The 17,939-nt window shown below is 38.4% G+C and overlaps 1 protein-coding gene across 4 annotated transcripts in view; it reads right to left on the reverse strand.

Moving 5' to 3' along the window:
- VWA8 (von Willebrand factor A domain containing 8) overlaps positions 1-17,939 on the reverse strand; it is a 401,096-nt gene that overhangs the window by 180,547 nt on the left and 202,610 nt on the right. The gene's annotated exons all lie outside the window — the stretch shown is intronic.

Here is a 17,939-nt window from a genome sequence, read left to right on the forward strand (position 1 = left end):
ATGGCTTCACAGCTGAATTCTACCAAAAATTTAGAGAAGAGCTAACACCTATCCTGCTCAAACTCTTCCAGAAAATTGCAGAGGAAGGTAAACTTCCAAACTCGTTCTATGAGGCCACCATCACCCTAATACCAAAACCTGACAAAGATCCCACAAAAAAAGAAAACTACAGGCCAATATCACTGATGAACATAGATGCAAAAATCCTTAACAAAATTCTAGCAACCAGAATCCAGCAACACATTAAAAAGATCATACACCATGACCAAGTGGGCTTTATCCCAGGGATGCAAGGATTCTTCAATATCCGCAAAATCAATCAATGTAATACACCACATTAACAAATTGAAAAATAAAAACCATATGATTATCTCAATAGATGCAGAGAAAGCCTTTGACAAAATTCAACACCCATTTATGATAAAAACTCTCCAGAAAGCAGGAATAGAAGGAACATACCTCAACATAATAAAAGCTATATATGACAAACCCACAGCAAACATTATCCTCAATGGTGAAAAATTGAAAGCATTTCCTCTAAAGTCAGGAACAAGACAAGGGTGCCCACTTTCACCATTACTATTCAACATAGTTTTGGAAGTTTTGGCCACAGCAATCAGAGCAGAAAAAGAAATAAAAGGAATCCAAATTGGAAAAGAAGAAGTAAAACTCTCACTATTTGCAGATGACATGATCCTCTACATAGAAAACCCTAAAGACTCCACCAGAAAATTACTAGAACTAATCAATGACTATAGTAAAATTGCAGGATATAAAATCAACACACAGAAATCCCTTGCATTCCTATACACTAATAATGAGAAAACAGAAAGAGAAATTAAGGAAACAATTCCATTCACCATTGCAACGGAAAGAATAAAATACTTAGGAATATATCTACCTAAAGAAACTAAAGACCTATATATAGAAAACTATAAAACACTGGTGAAAGAAATCAAAGAGGACACTAATAGATGGAGAAATATACCATGTTCATGGATTGGAAGAATCAATATAGTGAAAATGAGTATACTACCCAAAGCAATTTATAGATTCAATGCAATCCCTATCAAGCTACCAACAGTATTCTTCACAGAGCTAGAACAAATAATTTCACAATTTGTATGGAAATACAAAAAACCTCGAATAGCCAAAGCGATCTTGAGAAAGAAGAACGGAACTGGAGGAATCAACCTACCTGACTTCAGGCTCTACTACAAAGCCACAGTTATCAAGACAGTATGGTACTGGCACAAAGACAGAAATATAGATCAATGGAATAAAATAGAAAGCCCAGAGATAAATCCACGCACATATGGACACCTTATCTTTGACAAAGGAGGCAAGAATATACAATGGATTAAAGACAATCTCTTTAACAAGTGGTGCTGGGAAAACTGGTCAACCACTTGTAAAAGAATGAAACTAGACCACTTTCTAACACCATACACAAAAATAAACTCAAAATGGATTAAAGATCTAAACATAAGACCAGAAACTATAAAACTCCTAGAGGAGAACATAGGCAAAACACTCTCTGACATACATCACAGCAGGATCCTCTATGACCCACCTCCCAGAATATCGGAAATAAAAGCAAAAATAAACAAATGGGACCTAATTAACCTTAAAAGCTTCTGCACATCAAAGGAAACTATCAGCAAGGTGAAAAGACAGCCTTCAGAATGGGAGAAAATAATAGCAAATGAAGCAACTGACAAACAACTAATCTCAAAAATATACAAGCAACTCCTCCAGCTCAACTCCAGAAAAATAAACGACCCAATCAAAAAATGGGCCAAAGAACTAAATAGACATTTCTCCAAAGAAGACATACAGATGGCTAACAAACACATGAAAAGATGCTCAACATCACTCATTATCAGAGAAATGCAAATCAAGACCACTATGAGGTACCATTTCACACCAGTCAGAATGGCTGCGATCCAAAAGTCTACAAATAATAAATGTTGGAGAGGGTGTGGAGGAAAGGGAACCCTCTTACACTGTTGGTGGGAATGCAAACTAGTACAGCCACTATGGAGAACAGTGTGGAGATTCCTTAAAAAACTGGAAATAGAACTGCCTTATGATCCAGCAATCCCACTGCTGGGCATACACACTGAGGAAACCAGAAGGGAAAGAGACACGTGTACCCCAATGTTCATTGCAGCACTGTGTATAATAGCCAGGACATGGAAGCAACCTAGATGTCCATCAGCAGATGAATGGATAAGAAAGCTGTGGTACATATACACAATGGAGTATTACTCAGCCATTAAAAAGAATACATTTGAATCAGTTCTAATGAGGTAGATGAAACTGGAGCCTATTATACAGAGTGAAGTAAGCCAGAAAGAAAAACACCAATACAGTATACTAACGCATATATATGGAATTTAGAAAGATGATAACAATAACCCTGTGTACGAGACAGCAAAAGTGACGCTGATGTATGGAACAGTCTTATGGACTCTGTGGGAGAGGGAGAGGGTGGGAAGATTTGGGAGAATGGCATTGAAACATGTAAAATATCATGTATGAAACGAGATGCCAGTCCAGGTTCAATGCACGATACTGGATGCTTGGGGCTAGTGCACTGGGACGACCCAGAGGGATGGTATGGGGAGGGAGGAGGGAGGAGGGTTCAGGATGGGGAGCACATGTATACCTGTGATGGATTCATTTTGATATTTGGCAAAACTAATACAATTATGTAAAGTTTAAAAATAAAATAAAATTAAAAAAAAATAAAAGATAGTCTTTAATAGGATGTTTAAAATATACTTGAAAAAGAAAAGAATTCACATTTCAGAAACTCAGAAGGTTTCTGAAACTCAGTAGAACGCCCTACTTTGTTTTTACCATAATGACAAATATAATTAACGTTTAAGAACTTTTTCCTGAATTGGTAAATACTTAGTAATTTAACATCTAAATTCCTATTAGAGTAATAGAAAGGACTTAGGGGAAAAATGGAGCAATCCATCAGTTTTTTTCATTCTATTCTCTTAAATTTGAAATCAAATAATAAGTAGTATAGACTACTACTGGGATTCCCAGGTGGCTCAGTGGTAAAGAATCTAGCTGTCAATGTAGGAGATGTGAGTTCGATCCCTGGGTCAGGAAGATTCCCTGGAGAAGGAAATGGCAAACCACTCTAGCACTCTTGCCTGGGAAATCCCATGGACAGAGGAGCCTGGTGGGCCCCAGACCACAGCATCACAAAGAGTCAGACATGACTCAGGGACTAAACACTACCACCAAAATTCTACAGGTCACTTGTTTGTAAGTTGTACAGGGCAAATTTCATAGGATCTACTTTAGCATTTTAATCTTTTTTTTTTTTTTTTACTTTGAACTGACATAAAATACCTACAGAAACATTCACACAAATGTGTCACTTACTCCTGAGCACACCTATGTGTCCAGCACTCAAGCATCACCAACACTCAGAAACTCCCTTGGACTATTTCAGTCATTACCCCTACCATGGGAGCTACTATGCTGACTTCTAATGGAATTATTCTATGTTTAGATTCCATTTTATCTAAAGCTACTTTTAAATACAATAACTTGCAAAAACAAATATGGCAACACTAAAGGACAAAACCACAGATAATTTTTTTCAGGATAAAGCCTTTACTTTTTAATCATACTAAATTTTTTGGAATCTTTACAAAAGAAACCATTGTCATTTAATTCGTTATGAATTTCTTATTCCATGGTAAGTGAAGGCCAAAAATGATTCAGAGTTAAAAGTTCCTCAAAAATAATGCATAATATGACTAAAAATTTAAATGAATGCTTGAAATAAGCTTCATGATCATTAAAAGAGTACATACTGATATTTAGAAAATCACTTTATTTTCAGTAAAAGAGTAAGTCTGACAAAATATCTCCACATACTTAATAAGACCATGGAAGGCTTAGATTTTTTTTGCATAGACTAGTGAAACCAAGTATTCTGGTGGAATATGATTTTTGTCCTTTGAAATGCTAATGTTTAACATCACAGGAAGGAAATCTAAAAGAAATTTACATTGAAATTCTTCTAAATCATAACATAAATTAATCAAAAGACATATATGCTTTGTATCTATCATTTAAAATACATTTTAAGTACATGGACAATTATCCTGACTGGTCATTACTTATTTCCCAGTTTTTTTTTTTGTTTGTTTTGTTTTTTACCACTAATGAGGTGGAAGAGTCACTGAGTTAGGGGATTTACTATAACTGTTCTCTCTTATGGTAATAAAACACATTCCCATGTCAAAAGGAAAGACTTTGTAGACTAGAATCTCTCTCTGCTTGTTTAGGGAATGAACAGTATTCATTGCCTTCAGCAGTTCACCAAAGGGGAATTAGATCTCTAAAAACAGAGCAGAAAACAAAGGAAGGAGATACACCCAATTTCTTTCCAATGCAGATTTAGTGGGTTCTAAGTGCCTGGAGAATCCCAGGGAAGGGGGAGCCTGGCGGGCTGCCGTCTATGGGGTCACACAGAGTCGGACACGACTGAAGCGACTTAGCAGCAGCAGCAGTGCTAATTCTTTTACTAACTAGCTCTGCAGACGTGTGAAAGAAAGCTTAGATAATTTCTCTGAGTGTTAATTTCTTCCTTTGTAAGATGAAGGCAATAATCTGTAAGATTCTGGTTTCTTCTAAGGACTGGGGGAGTCTCCGGTGACCATTTTAGAGAGTGGAGTGAAACATGAGTGACAGATCTTACATAACCTTTGGTTCTGGAGTGAATATAAATAATCAGAATAAAATCACCTACACCTATCAATAGAAGGGGCTTCCCTGGTGGCTCAGCTGCTAAGGAACCCACCTACCAATGCAGGAGACACAACAGACACGGGTTTGATCCCTGGGTTGGGAAGATCCCCTGGAGAAGGAAATGGCAACCCATTCCAGTATTCTTGCCTGGAAAATTTCATGGACAGAGGAGCCTGGTGGGCTACAGTCCATGGGGTCGCAAAGATGTGCCAGGCCACATCAGTAGAACAGGTGCCTGGTAGACAAAATTGCTTTTTTAAAGCTGATAAAAAGGAGCTCTACGTCCACCCCAAATCGCCTCTTTGAAGACAACAGAAACAGTTACACATCTGGGAATCTAATCAGAGGTGGAGCATAGCTTAATAAAAATTATGGTCGGTTGATAGGTTGAAATAAAGCCTAAAAAACTGGTCTAATATATCCTTTAATAATCTCACAAAATATCATACAGATGCTTAAAACAAAATAAAACCAAAACCTTCATCCATTTGGGGAAAAAATAACTTTACTAGACCTCCAATTTTTACTGACAACCCCCAGGGAATATTCATGAAAGCTGCTTTGAACTTGCCAACTCACTCTAAGTAATGGTCATGGAAATTACAGACTGCCTGCTTCCATTTAAAAATAGCACTAGCTGTTTGGTTGGCAGAGTATGGGAAGGACCTTCAGGTACCCCATATAGAATCTGTTTTGAAATCACATAACAAGATGCTATTAGCGTTAACAACTGCAACTGAAAGTCACATATGCAGGGTGTTCTGAAGTTACCCAATCAAACTGATTCTATCTGCCCCTTGGTAATACCGGGAGGTGTTTCTAGACTTCCTGTGGGCTTTAGGGTGGCCAAATGAGGTAAACCAAAGCCCCTCATTTATTTTCCACTACTAAGTTTTCCCAATACATTGTGGGGAAAATTTGACGGTTATTAACTCTCTCCCCTTCAATAAGTTACTGCATGCATGCTAAGTCGCTTCAGTCATGTCTGACTCTTTGTGACCCCATGGACTATAGTCCACCAGGCTCCTCTGTCTATGGAATTCTCCAGGCAAGAATACTGGAGTGGGTAGCCATTTTCTTCTTCAGGGGATCTTCCTGACCCGGGGATGGAAGCCGGGTCTCCCACATTGCGGGCAGATTCTTTACCATCTGAGCCACCAGGGAAGTCCAGTTGGGGGCAAGGGGAATTATAATCGAATGCATGAACAAGCTTTGGAATTTGAAATATATTTAACATTAATTTAAGGGTAACTCTAAACTAATAATCAGTTAGCAAATGGCCCTATACCATTACTGAAATCTGTCATCCATCTCCAACCAGACTTAAGTTGTTATATCTGATTTGATTGAAACAACTATAGTATTTTCCATAGTTTTAAGATCCTGTTACTTCTATTGTTTAACTTTGTTAAAGTCCTACCTGGAACGATATCTGGGTTTGATTTTAAGGGAGAAGACAATGAACTTAAGACTCATAAATAGTACTACTTTTTATCTTCAGTGTCATTCATGAATTTATGTTTTTTAAAACACTGAAGCATTTCAACTCATATGTTGTGATGTTTCTTAATCCCTTGTGGAAGTATTAATAAAGATCTGGAAGTAAAAGTTTTAACTAAAAAAGAAAAGGTGACTTTCAAAATTATGACTCAGGTCAAATTGCAGCACTTAGGCAAATTACAGAAAGAAAAAAAAAGTTTTTTAAGCATGCATACATTTCATAACATGATGCATATGGGCACCAAAGTCGAGTTAGAGGGTCTGAATGACATACAAAAGATTTGTCTAAGATTGTTTCCATAAAGAGGTGAGCTGGGGTTTTAACGAGTATGTTCTGGCAAATTTCTGCCTTCTCTGAACATTTGCCAAAACTATTTCTGGAGTATGAAAGAAACACATGAAAAAGATTTAGATCTTTCTAGGGGCATTATGCAATTGGAAGTTGTTGACATACCTATTATCAACAATTCCTAAAACATTTCCTTACCACAAGAACTACTAATTTTCATGGGAATAATGGAACCCTTCAGGGTAGTTCCACCAACTCTCAACAATTCACCAATTATTACCATCTTTGAGAAGAAAAAGAACAACTCCAATTTTAGAGGGCCTAATGTTTTAAATCTAACCTTTGGCAAAAAGTAAGTTGGACTATCCAATTGAGTTTACTGGAACCTTTAACAGAATAACCCTGACAAATATTTCCACCTTTGATTCTGACCCATCCTCTCACTCTTCAGCCAGCATATGCCTTGGTGAAGTGAAGTGAAAGTCACTCAGTTGTGTCCGACTCTTTGAGACCCCATGGACTATATAGTCCATGGAATTCTCCAGGCCAGAATACTGGAGCATATGCCTTAGTTACTGCGATTTGCTACTTGCTGTTCTTCCACATACTCTGCATCTTCATGCGTCCATGAGGTTTTTACTTCAGCCCAGAACTCCTTTCTGCTATTGCCTCTTTGATGAAATCTTTCTCATTCTTAAAGCCCAATCCAAATGTCACTCCCTCTTGCATCCTTCTCCCACATTTCTTTCTGGGCAAAATGAATCTCTTGCTCTTCTGGGTTTCCAAGGAAATTTGTACATATGGAACTCTTAGAAACTCGTAGAATAGAGTTCTGTAGTATCTGCAGTTTTCAAATTTAAGGCCTGATAGAGAGTGTGGTCAGAAGTGAATCTATGAAGTCCCTTGCAAATATTTATCCTCTCTAAAATAAAAAGTCAACACTCTACATAATGAAAACAGAAACTCCACCTTAAATACTTTAAACTACCAGTAATGGGTACTACTGCCCCGGGTGATTCTCCCTTATTTGCAAGAAACTTCTGAATTTCCCTTCCCTCAGTCTTGCATGTTGCTGGGAAATAAATTTTGCTTTGCTGCAAATGATGTGTACATGAGCATGACATGTGTTTTTCCTTTCATTGTCTGGCTCTGCATTTAGACATTATGGTTTTCACTTTACAACTTAGATTTGTTCACCTCTGCCACTGAGATCCTGCTGTGGTCACAGAAATGAGAAGTCATTTGGATGCATGAGATGAAAAGAAGACTTGGGGAAACTTGTCTTTCTTGGCTAACACTTCTCAGACAGCTCCCCCATATCCAGGTTGACACTGTGCAGAGTCAGCGCTGCTGCCCAGGGTCACTCCATGCTAAAGCAGATGTGGTCACCAAGCTCCACACATCTCTTTCTTCCTCTTCACTGAAGTTGTGAGACTACAGGTCTGGGGCTTGGGTTTCCTTTCCCTCAACTCTCTTCAAATTTCACTGCAAAAACTTCTTTTTTTCCTGCCATCTGCTTTACCAACCACATCTTAGTATTTTTGAATCTTAAACTCTTTCCTTGTCTAGTTATTCACATCAACAATGACTGGGGCTGAAACTCTCTCAGTTGGAAATTTCCCCAGAAAACAAACAAAAAACCCCCAAACTACTATTATTTCCCACAAGAAGGACTCATAGGACGAGCAACCCGACTGTGAATGCAGCACTTTGAATATAACATTGCATAATAAGCTTGAGAGTTTACATGTTTTCTCAAGATTGCTAATTCATTGAAAGTAAGGCTTACATCCTACTCGCTTGAATCTCTGCCACTTAGAATTCATCAGTTCTGCTATGGAAACCTCTCATCCCATGCCCCTCTTTTTTTATCCCCAATGCCACAGCGTAAGCTCTCATGGTTCATCACTGGAATCACTGCAGTTGCTTCCCAATACGCAGGTCTTCCTGCTTTCAGTTTCTCTGCCTTTCAGTTTCTTATCTTTAGAAAACTTAGAAGGGTCTTTCTAATTTATGAATCAGACCATGTTACTCTCTGGCTTCAAATTCTTCTACGGTTCCCTCAACTCTCCTCTTTCAGTCTCATCATGCAGCATGCCCTGTAAAACTGTCTCTGCTTGAAGCTCTTTCTTCTCCTTTATTAGCCAGGAGAACACCTATTCATCCTACAAAGATTTAGCCTGGTGACTGTCCTTGAATCTCCCCCTGGGGCAGAAGGCAGCAACCCTACCTCTTTGCTCGCTCTTGTCAGAACACAAGGCACTCTCTACCTGAGTGCTTCCCCGATTATTATGGTCTCCTTGAAAGCAGATTCTGAGCCTTCTTCTTCCTTAGATTTTTGACTCCTCATTTAGTGTTTACCATGTAAATGTTCAATGGGTGTGTTTGTTTAGTCACTCAATTCTGTCTGACTCTTTGGGGCCCATGGACTGTAGCCCGCCAGGCTCCTCCATCCATGGAATTTTCCAGGCAAGAATACTGGAGCAGGTTTGCCATTTCCTATTCCAGGGGATCTTCCTGACTCAGGGATCGCGAACTGGAGTCTCTTGTGTCTCCTGTACTGGCAGTCCATGGGGTTGCAAAGAATTGGACACGACTGAGTGACCAACATTTTCACTTTTCAAATGTTCAATCGTGTTTGCTAAATGAACGAATGCGTGCATGTTGCACGCTAAGTCGCTTTAGTCGGGTCTGGCTTTTTGCCACTCTATGGACTGCAGTCCACCAGTCTCCTCTGTCCATGTGATTCTCCAGGCAAGAATACTGGAGTGGGTGGCCAGGTCCTCCTCCAGGGGGTCTTCCCGATGACATCTCCTTCAGCTCCTCCACTGCAGGTGGATTTGTTACTGCTGAGCCACCAGAGAAGCCCAAATGAATGAATGCTCGGTTACATTACAAGCGCCAACAGCTTCACCTACTTGTTTCTCATCTTGATGGCAAGTTGCAAACTACCACAGCAGATTATCCTCACTGAATCTTGACTACCTAACTCTCAACAAAGAATGAAAGTATGTTTGAAAGAGTTACCAATTGGTTGGGATTCAGGATTTCTACCCAGCCAGGTGACAGAGATCATTTACAAATGCCTAAAGGATCAATTGAGTGAACTCCGGGAGATGGTGATGGACAGGGAGGCCTCGCGTGCTGCGATTCATGAGGTCGCAAAGAGTCAGATACGACTGAGCGACTGACCTGAACTGAACTGAAAGGATCAAGGATAATTCTGTGAGACTGTCAAAGATGAGTATTGAAGAAGATTCATAGATCTTGACAATTCCTATGTAGACTGGTTGTATTTTTAAATTTTTCTGTGCACCCCCATAAAGGAAGTGAAAGCAAGTTTTAATAAAATGACTGTGAAGCTACTTCAAAATATACCAAGAGAATAAGGGCAAGGACTGTGAAACTATAAAACCCAATACCACTCTTCTGCTTATAATAGTTCTGAGATGTCATTGTTTATTCACTTGCTAAGTCATGTTCAATCTTTGTGACCCCTGCAGCAACTGCAGTGCTCCAGGCTTCCCTTATCTCCTGGAGTCTGCTCACACTCCTGTCCACTGAGTCAGTGATGCCATCCAACCATCTCATCTCAGATGTCATTATGTAAATCTTATTGTTTTTGAAAATTAAAGAGCTATTTTACAAAGTGAAAGTAAATCACCACAAAGAGCAGAACTGTTTACCTTAGAACTTCGTGATCAATACAATGAACTCATTTGTAAAAACTAACTCTTTAATAGGACAATTACAGCATATAATAGTTTGGAAAATGGAAAGGGAAGCACAAAACATTGAGCCTTTTAATTTCATGGGATAAATAGTAAACTGATAATCACTCTTACAGTCAAAAATAAACCTAATGAAATTACTCTAGAGAGAACCCTGGTTGGGGATGATGTTCTTTTTGATGTCTCCTGATATTTGGGGCTTCTCTGGTGGCTCAGACAGTAAAGAATCTTCCTGTAATGCAGGAGACTTGGGTTTGATCCTTGGGTCAGGAAGATCCGCTGGAGAAGGGAATGGCAACCCACCCCAGTATTCTTGCCTGGAGAATTCCATGGACGGGGGTCTGGTGGGCTACAGTCCATGGGGCTGCAAAGAGTCAGACAAGACTGAGCGACTAACACTTTCAGTACTTGGAAGACCCCATAGTTAGTCTTGGTCAGAGAAGAAGCAGCCACATTGACATTTCAGTTACACAGGATAAGTCTTTATGTGGAAGAAGACAGATACAGGTGTTAGGTAGTTAGAATAGGAAACAGGAGTCCAGAATGGCGGTGGCTAAAAGACAAGGAAGAGAAAAGCCCGTGGAAATAGAACAAAGGAAGGTCTGAGGACCCGAGTGAGGAGTCAGGTAGAACAAACAACACTCCTGGCTAGCCCAATTTACATAGGGCAGGCCCAGCGGGAGAAAAAGCATATAAAAAGAGGAGTCAAAGGGCTGGGGGTCTCTTTCTCTCCCACGCGCTGGGGCACTCTTCTCTTCGCGTTCTTGGGTCGACATGCCTTCATGCCTCGAAGATGGATTTTCCTGCTAGTTTCTAAATAAAATAGAGCTGTAACACGGAGCTGTAACACTGATTTGTCTAAGAGCTATAACACGGTCCATTCAAGACCTGAGAGCTGTAACACGGTCTGTCCAAGACCTGAGAGCTGTGACGCTCTGAGGGCTTTAATGTCCGTCACTCCAAATCTTTGTTGTGACGAGACAGAACCGAGAAGCATACACTCGTGTGACACAGCTATATGTCTTCATTGAGACAGATACCCTTTTAAAAGACATTCAATATAGATGAAGCTGTTCTGTCTGAAATATGTACACTAGGCACTGCTCTAAAGAGAAAGATCAATACGAAACGTGATCCTGTAACACACACTACAGTGAGATATCAACATCTCTTACAACAAACAGGAAAACAGCCTCAGCTACCTTCATTGGGAGTTCTATGAAAACATGCGGTGAGACTGGCTGATAAAGTAGTGAATGGTTGCTGATATAAGGGAAAAGAGTGACTACTTGCTCAGCTTTCCAATTCAACTAGGGGCAGTGAACCACAGAATCTATGAGCTTGAGGGACATTAAAGGTTATTTAATCCAGTATTTCAAGTTTGGATCCCTTGAGTACCTCCCCAACCAGGTTTGTCCAGATCTGTCTGAGGCCGGTCTACAGAAAGTGCACCCTACCTTTCCCCTGGGTAATCCACTCCACCTGTGAACACAGGAGCTGTTGGCCTGGAGATGGAAGCCAAGTCTCTTTAATTTGTAATGACTTAGAAGTGATGCACATATACAGAGTGATTGATAATTATTTGGCTAAAGCTAACTAGATTATTCGGAGAAGGCAATGGCATCCCACTCCAGTACACTTGCCTGGAAAATCCCATGGACGGAGGAGCCTGGTGGACTGCAGTCCATGGGGTCACTAAGAGTCAGACGTGATTGAGCGACTTCACTTTCACTTTCCACTTTCATCCCTTGGAGAAGGAAATGGCAACCCACTCCAGTGTTCTTGCCTGGAGAATCCCAGGGACCGGGGAGCCTGGTAGGCTGCCCTCTATGGGGTCGCACAGAGTCAGACACGACTGAAGCAACTTAGCAGCAGCAGCAGCAACTAGATTATTAAGTGTGATTTTGAGGATGGTAGTGTTAAGTAAAGGATTCTACATAGAATAAACTTAAGTTGCTTTAGTTGTAATTCTTTGCAATCTCATGAACTGTAACCCTCCAGCCATCTGTCCATGGAGATTCTCCAGGAAAGAATATTGGAGTGGGTTGCCATGCTCTCCTCCAGGGGATCTTCCCGACCCATGGATCAAACCTGAATCTCCTGTGGCTCTGCACTGGCAGGCAGATTCTTTTACTGCTGAGCCTCCAGGGAAGCCCCTACCAATGCATAAACTTACTTATATTATGTTGAGCTGCTATAGACATGCCTGCTTAACTTGGTTTCTCATTTGTCATTGGTAAGGGCGTCACTGTTACACCCTCAGGGCAGGCATTGCAGGGCAGTGTAAGCTCTGCTGTACTGGTGGCCATGGTCCCAAGAAACAGTGATTTCAGAATAAATCTTTAACTTTTTTATTTTATTTAAATAAGAAAACAAATGGGAAAATTCCAGGGCCCAGAGAGTCTGGAGACATTTGAAAAATAAACTATAGGAAGTAATACACGTTAGGACAGAAAGTAAGGCTTTCGTTTCCTTCCCAGAGCCTCTCTCAAAGGCAGCTACTATCAACAGCTACCACAGTGTTTTTAAATTATTGAAAATGGAACCTATTAAATAAATTTAATAAAAAGTATTGGCTAATATCATCTTAGACTGAGTTAATTCAAATTACCTTATTTCACCTGAAAAAGTGAAGTTTAAAAGTTTTTAATAAAGCATTTGAAAGCAGAGAGAGAACAGAGACATCAACAGGACATCAGAGGAGTGATTTCAAGATTCCAATAGGGCTTCTTTACCAGCCATGGGACACTTTAGAAGTGCAGTCACACATAGCAGTCATTTTTAGATGTGCAGTCTGGCTAGCAACAGCATTTCTATGAGTCTGTAAAGCATAATGACATTTAAACATATGCATAAAGACACAATGTGTTGGTATTAATGTGTTTATTCCTTACTTTTGTTGAAATGCCAGAGAAATGCCTAGCTTAAAGCAACTTATATGCTTTATGAATCTGTTCATTATGTTTAGAATAAATACTTTAAGTCTAAAAACTCAAGGATCAAGATGGAAGGAGAAAAAAAGTGGGATTGTGAGATGAGTGTATACATGCTAGAATCTAATCTACTATAGATATACTTCTTTTCAACAAAGAAGATTGGGAATTAAGTGTTTTTAAAAGGATCTCCTTTCAGGGTCATGTCTCTTTTATTAAGAAGAAAAACTCAGGGGAAAAAAAAACTGTAAAGAAATATTTCTCAGTTGAAATAACACATAGAACCCTAGGAAAAGATCTAGAAGGATTAAATAATAATTGTTTCTGGATGGTGGAATTATTAGTGTTTTAATTTTTCTTTTTGCTAATTTATTTTAAAAATAAATAGGACATCATTCTTCATTTAGTTGGTATACATCATAGAGAAATGCTACATATAAAAGCTTATACAACTGGCTTCAGAAATCAAGCAGCATTTTAAAAAGAAATCAATAGGGTTGGGGGCAAAGAGTGTGGATCAAGAAGAATCAGCATTTAAGTATTTTATAGTTAGGTGTGTCTCCTAGGGAAGACAGGAAGACATTAAACACACCAAGTTAAATTCAGAGGGTGGAGATAATGTCTTTTTATATTTGATTTATGTAAAAATGACTACAATGTTTGAGAAGACTTAGTAAATTCCTTTTGTGTTCCAAATCAAGAAGAATGATGGCTAGTCTGCTTCTTCTGTATGGTAGTCAAATATAAGTTTTCTAGAGTTTTTATTTTTCTGAATGAATTACCTTGTGTTTTACTTCATGATCTTTCATTATTAAGAGAAAAAAAAAAAAAAAAAAAGAGGAAAGCTTAACTGGGGATGAAGAGGTCTTTAAAATGATTTTTGTTGTGCCAAAAGTCTATATCAACTTGCTTTTCAACATTGTGAAATATGGCTAAATCCCCCAAATCTAAGTCTATCACAGCTCTCTGAAGCATATGTATATTACATGTATGACATCATGGTCAATGATTTCCAAGTTGATTATCTAAAGTTCTAAGGTGCTTTTAAACCAAAACTATTGGTGATTTTCAGTATGCAAAAATAATTCTGATTTAGAAACTGCCTACATGTGCATATGGATCGGCTTATATTCATCTTTAAAACTGGAATTAAAATTGTGCATATTACAGTTCTGCTCCTGATCAGATTTCTAACCTTAGGTAGGTGAGGTAACCTCTCTGTTCCTCAAATTCTTTATCTATAAAATGCAATGATAATATTATCCATATTAAGATGAAATATTGTATAAGTCTCTTGAAAATGAATGTACAGAAAAAAAGGACTTTTTCTCCCTTTAAAACAAATGTTTCCTGAGTATGTTATAGTTCACAACTTACTCTGAAACAGCTTTAAATTTGGAAGAGCTAATGTGCTAGCAGTATGTTTATTCTTGAATAATAATAATAATAAAAGCTTATCTGATGGTAAAACAAGCAAACTTTGCTTTGAAATGTAGATATATATCTACTATAGCAGATAATCAATATGCGTTTGGTTGGATGTTTGAATCTAATTATGTGAATTATGTGTGGGGCTTCCCAGGTGACTCAAGTGGTAAAGAATCTGCCTGCCAATCCCGGAGACACTGGTCTGAACCCTGGTTTGGGAAGATCCCCTGGAGAAGGAAATGACAACCCACTCCAGTATTCTTGCCTGAGAAATCCCATGGACAGAGGAGCCTGGTGGGGTTGAGAAGAGTCAGACACTGACTGAGCATGCACGCATACATATGTATGTATATGTGTGTGTATGTGTATTTTTTCCCCCAATAATGACATCTGAAACTCAAGAGCTGAGATTACTTTTTTAAGAGCTCGGAGTTTAAGCCAAATCCTCCTATTTCTGCCTAAATTACTCCCAGTGTGCTTATTATGGTCGTCACCTCTCTGACATATCCTTTCCCATGTATTAGAAACTTAAAAGGAAACAACAGAAAAACTTCAAGAAGTACTAGTACAAAGGGGCAAATGCAACATAGGGACCTAGGCAGCCAGTTCCGATCCCAATACTGAGATGTGGAATGTGTTTAGATTGGGAAAAGAGCTGCATTATGGCTTAATCAAGCAAGCTGAAATAACTACCCAGTATGACAGCCTACAAGTACCAGTTTACAAGTGTAGTAAATAAGATAAATCATATTCATCTCCTAATATCACACTAGGCCTTTTAAAAATGTACAGAAAAGTATCACAACATTGTAAAGGAATTATACTCCAATGGGAAAAAAAAAAAAAAAAAAAACTTTTACAGAGGCCTATGAATGAGACAGGCACCATATCACTGCACTCTTTAGGAGAATGAAAATGACAAGGTCTCAGGAATTTCACTGAAGAGCATCACCGAACAGCCACAGTACATTCTGATTTCAGTTGAGGAGGAAGGTAGCTGCAGAAGACTGTTTATACAGTATAAACAGTGGACCAGCATCAGCTCTGCCCCATGGGGAAAGTCTCCCTCTTCAACAACATCTGTCTTACATCTCTTTTTACTTACACACTTACACTCATGGTCAGTTATTTTTTCATCACCATCTTGTGTGTGAATGTAACCATCTTACTCTGGGTTCAATGCAATTTTTTTTCCTATTGAATAAAGATTGAATTAGAGAACAAGAAAATTAACAGGCTGTAGCAATAATTTTTCATTCAGGGCAAAAGGATATTAATAGCAATTAAAACATTTGGTTCTTCTTCCTTAGGGACAGAAATCTAATGTGAATCTTCTTCACTAACGCAGGATGTCCAGAGATGAACAGGCGCAGCCTCAAAGAACTGATTTAGCAAAAGGTCAGAGAAGTATGGGCTTCCCTGATGGCTCACTGGTAAAGAACCTGCCTGCTGATGCAGGATACACAGCTTTGACCCCTGGCCCGGGAAGATCCCTTGGTGAAGGAAAAGGTAACCCACTCTAGTATTCTTGCCTGGAAAACCCCATGGACAGAGGAGCCTGGCAGGCTACAGTCCATGGGATTGCAAAGAGTTGGACATGACTTAGCGACTGAACAAGAGCAGCAACCAACATCAATTAGTGAAGTATAAAGTTTAGCCAAAAGTCTAGAAAAGTCAAAGCAAATCATAAGACTGCATGGGGACAACTTTGAATTTTCAGAGGTCTGTGATTACTATTATCAGTGTGCTACTTGAGGAGAGAAAGTGTAAGTATTACTTCTTTTTAATTTGTTTTTGTCTTTGCAGATGAGAGAAAATTAAGATTATATTAAAATGCAAAGGGTGTTAGAATAAGAAGAAACCTTATTAACCTTCTAAAGATGAAAATATACTGTGGTCTCACTAGAACAGTCTTATTCCACATCTTTTTTTACAGACTTATTATTAATAGTGCCCTTTCATTCTAAAAAGCATCTTGATTAGGTGATAAGTTATATGGTTACGCTACAGTAAAATGCTCTCATTTTACAAACAGGGTAAAATCTGTTTCCTCACGTTTAACCCAGACATGCACGTTGAACATGTCACCAACTGCTGAATTCCCAGGACGTTGCTTTGTTCACCCTACCACGCTCCCCTCTCGAAGTACAAGGCTGATAATTCGATAGAAATAAGATGTGTGGAACCTGTGGATTTCACTAATAAAATAGCATCACTACCTTTGAGCTGTTCAAGTCATTGCAATTTACAGGTGATGAAAAGATGCTCTGAATGTGCAAACTGTAGTCCGCTATTATCTCCACTCCAAAGGAAAATTCACACTTCCCCCACATCTGCTATAAGTCTATTTTTAGCTACATGCAGTGGGTGGACAACCAGTTCTCTCCATGCTGGTCTCAGGCATGACCATTTGTTTCCAGGCTCAAATGCACTTTTGCTTCCACTCATAAATAAGAATTTAAAAAAAGAGTTGGAATTAACACGCCATGGCAACAATGAACAAGCCATGGCAAGAATTTTTCAGTATAGAACTGGAAACAGTAATGCATAAGCTAAATCACTGTATCTGTCTTCCTTAGAAACTTAAATAGCCAACAGTTTTTCTTTTGATTGATCTTACCAACTAATACACATTTTAAATTTTATTTCAAGTTGTACAGAGTAGAAAAAAAGTTATTTTAAAATCACAAGCCTGGTTTCCATGAAGCTAAAACTGTATATAAATTTGTTAATGGTAAAACAAATTAAAAATCATCTTATTTCCAATTGAAACCCAAGATATAATTTATAAAAAGGATGCAAAAAAACATGAGTACTAACAGAAGTTTGCACATTAAAGACATTTCTTGAACTCTCTAATGTAGGAGATACGTTATACCCATTAAATCACCAAACTAGTTTCAAAATGCCCATAAATATTCTAATCAATCAGTAGAACAGTATTCCACAGAAAAGTGTATATATTAGCAAGGACATAATATCATTCTTATCAAAAAGAAAATTTACTTATTAATAATATAAACCAATTCACTGATAAATTTCTAACATAATTCCATCTAGCTCTTTTACCACTAAAGGGAAATATTTGTTTCTTTTTAAGAAATCTTTGAAGAAATTATTAAAGCCTTAACAATTTATTTTTATTAGCATATATTCTAACAAGTTTTATAATAACTTCAAAGAATAAATACTGATAATGTAAGCACTTAGAATAAATATATGTAGCCGGACTAATCATTATATACAACAGTCTTTTCCTAAGGCAGAGAGTTC

Source organism: Bos indicus x Bos taurus, chromosome 12, assembly GCF_003369695.1.
Source record: "Bos indicus x Bos taurus breed Angus x Brahman F1 hybrid chromosome 12, Bos_hybrid_MaternalHap_v2.0, whole genome shotgun sequence".
Classification (NCBI taxonomy): domain Eukaryota; kingdom Metazoa; phylum Chordata; class Mammalia; order Artiodactyla; family Bovidae; genus Bos; species Bos indicus x Bos taurus.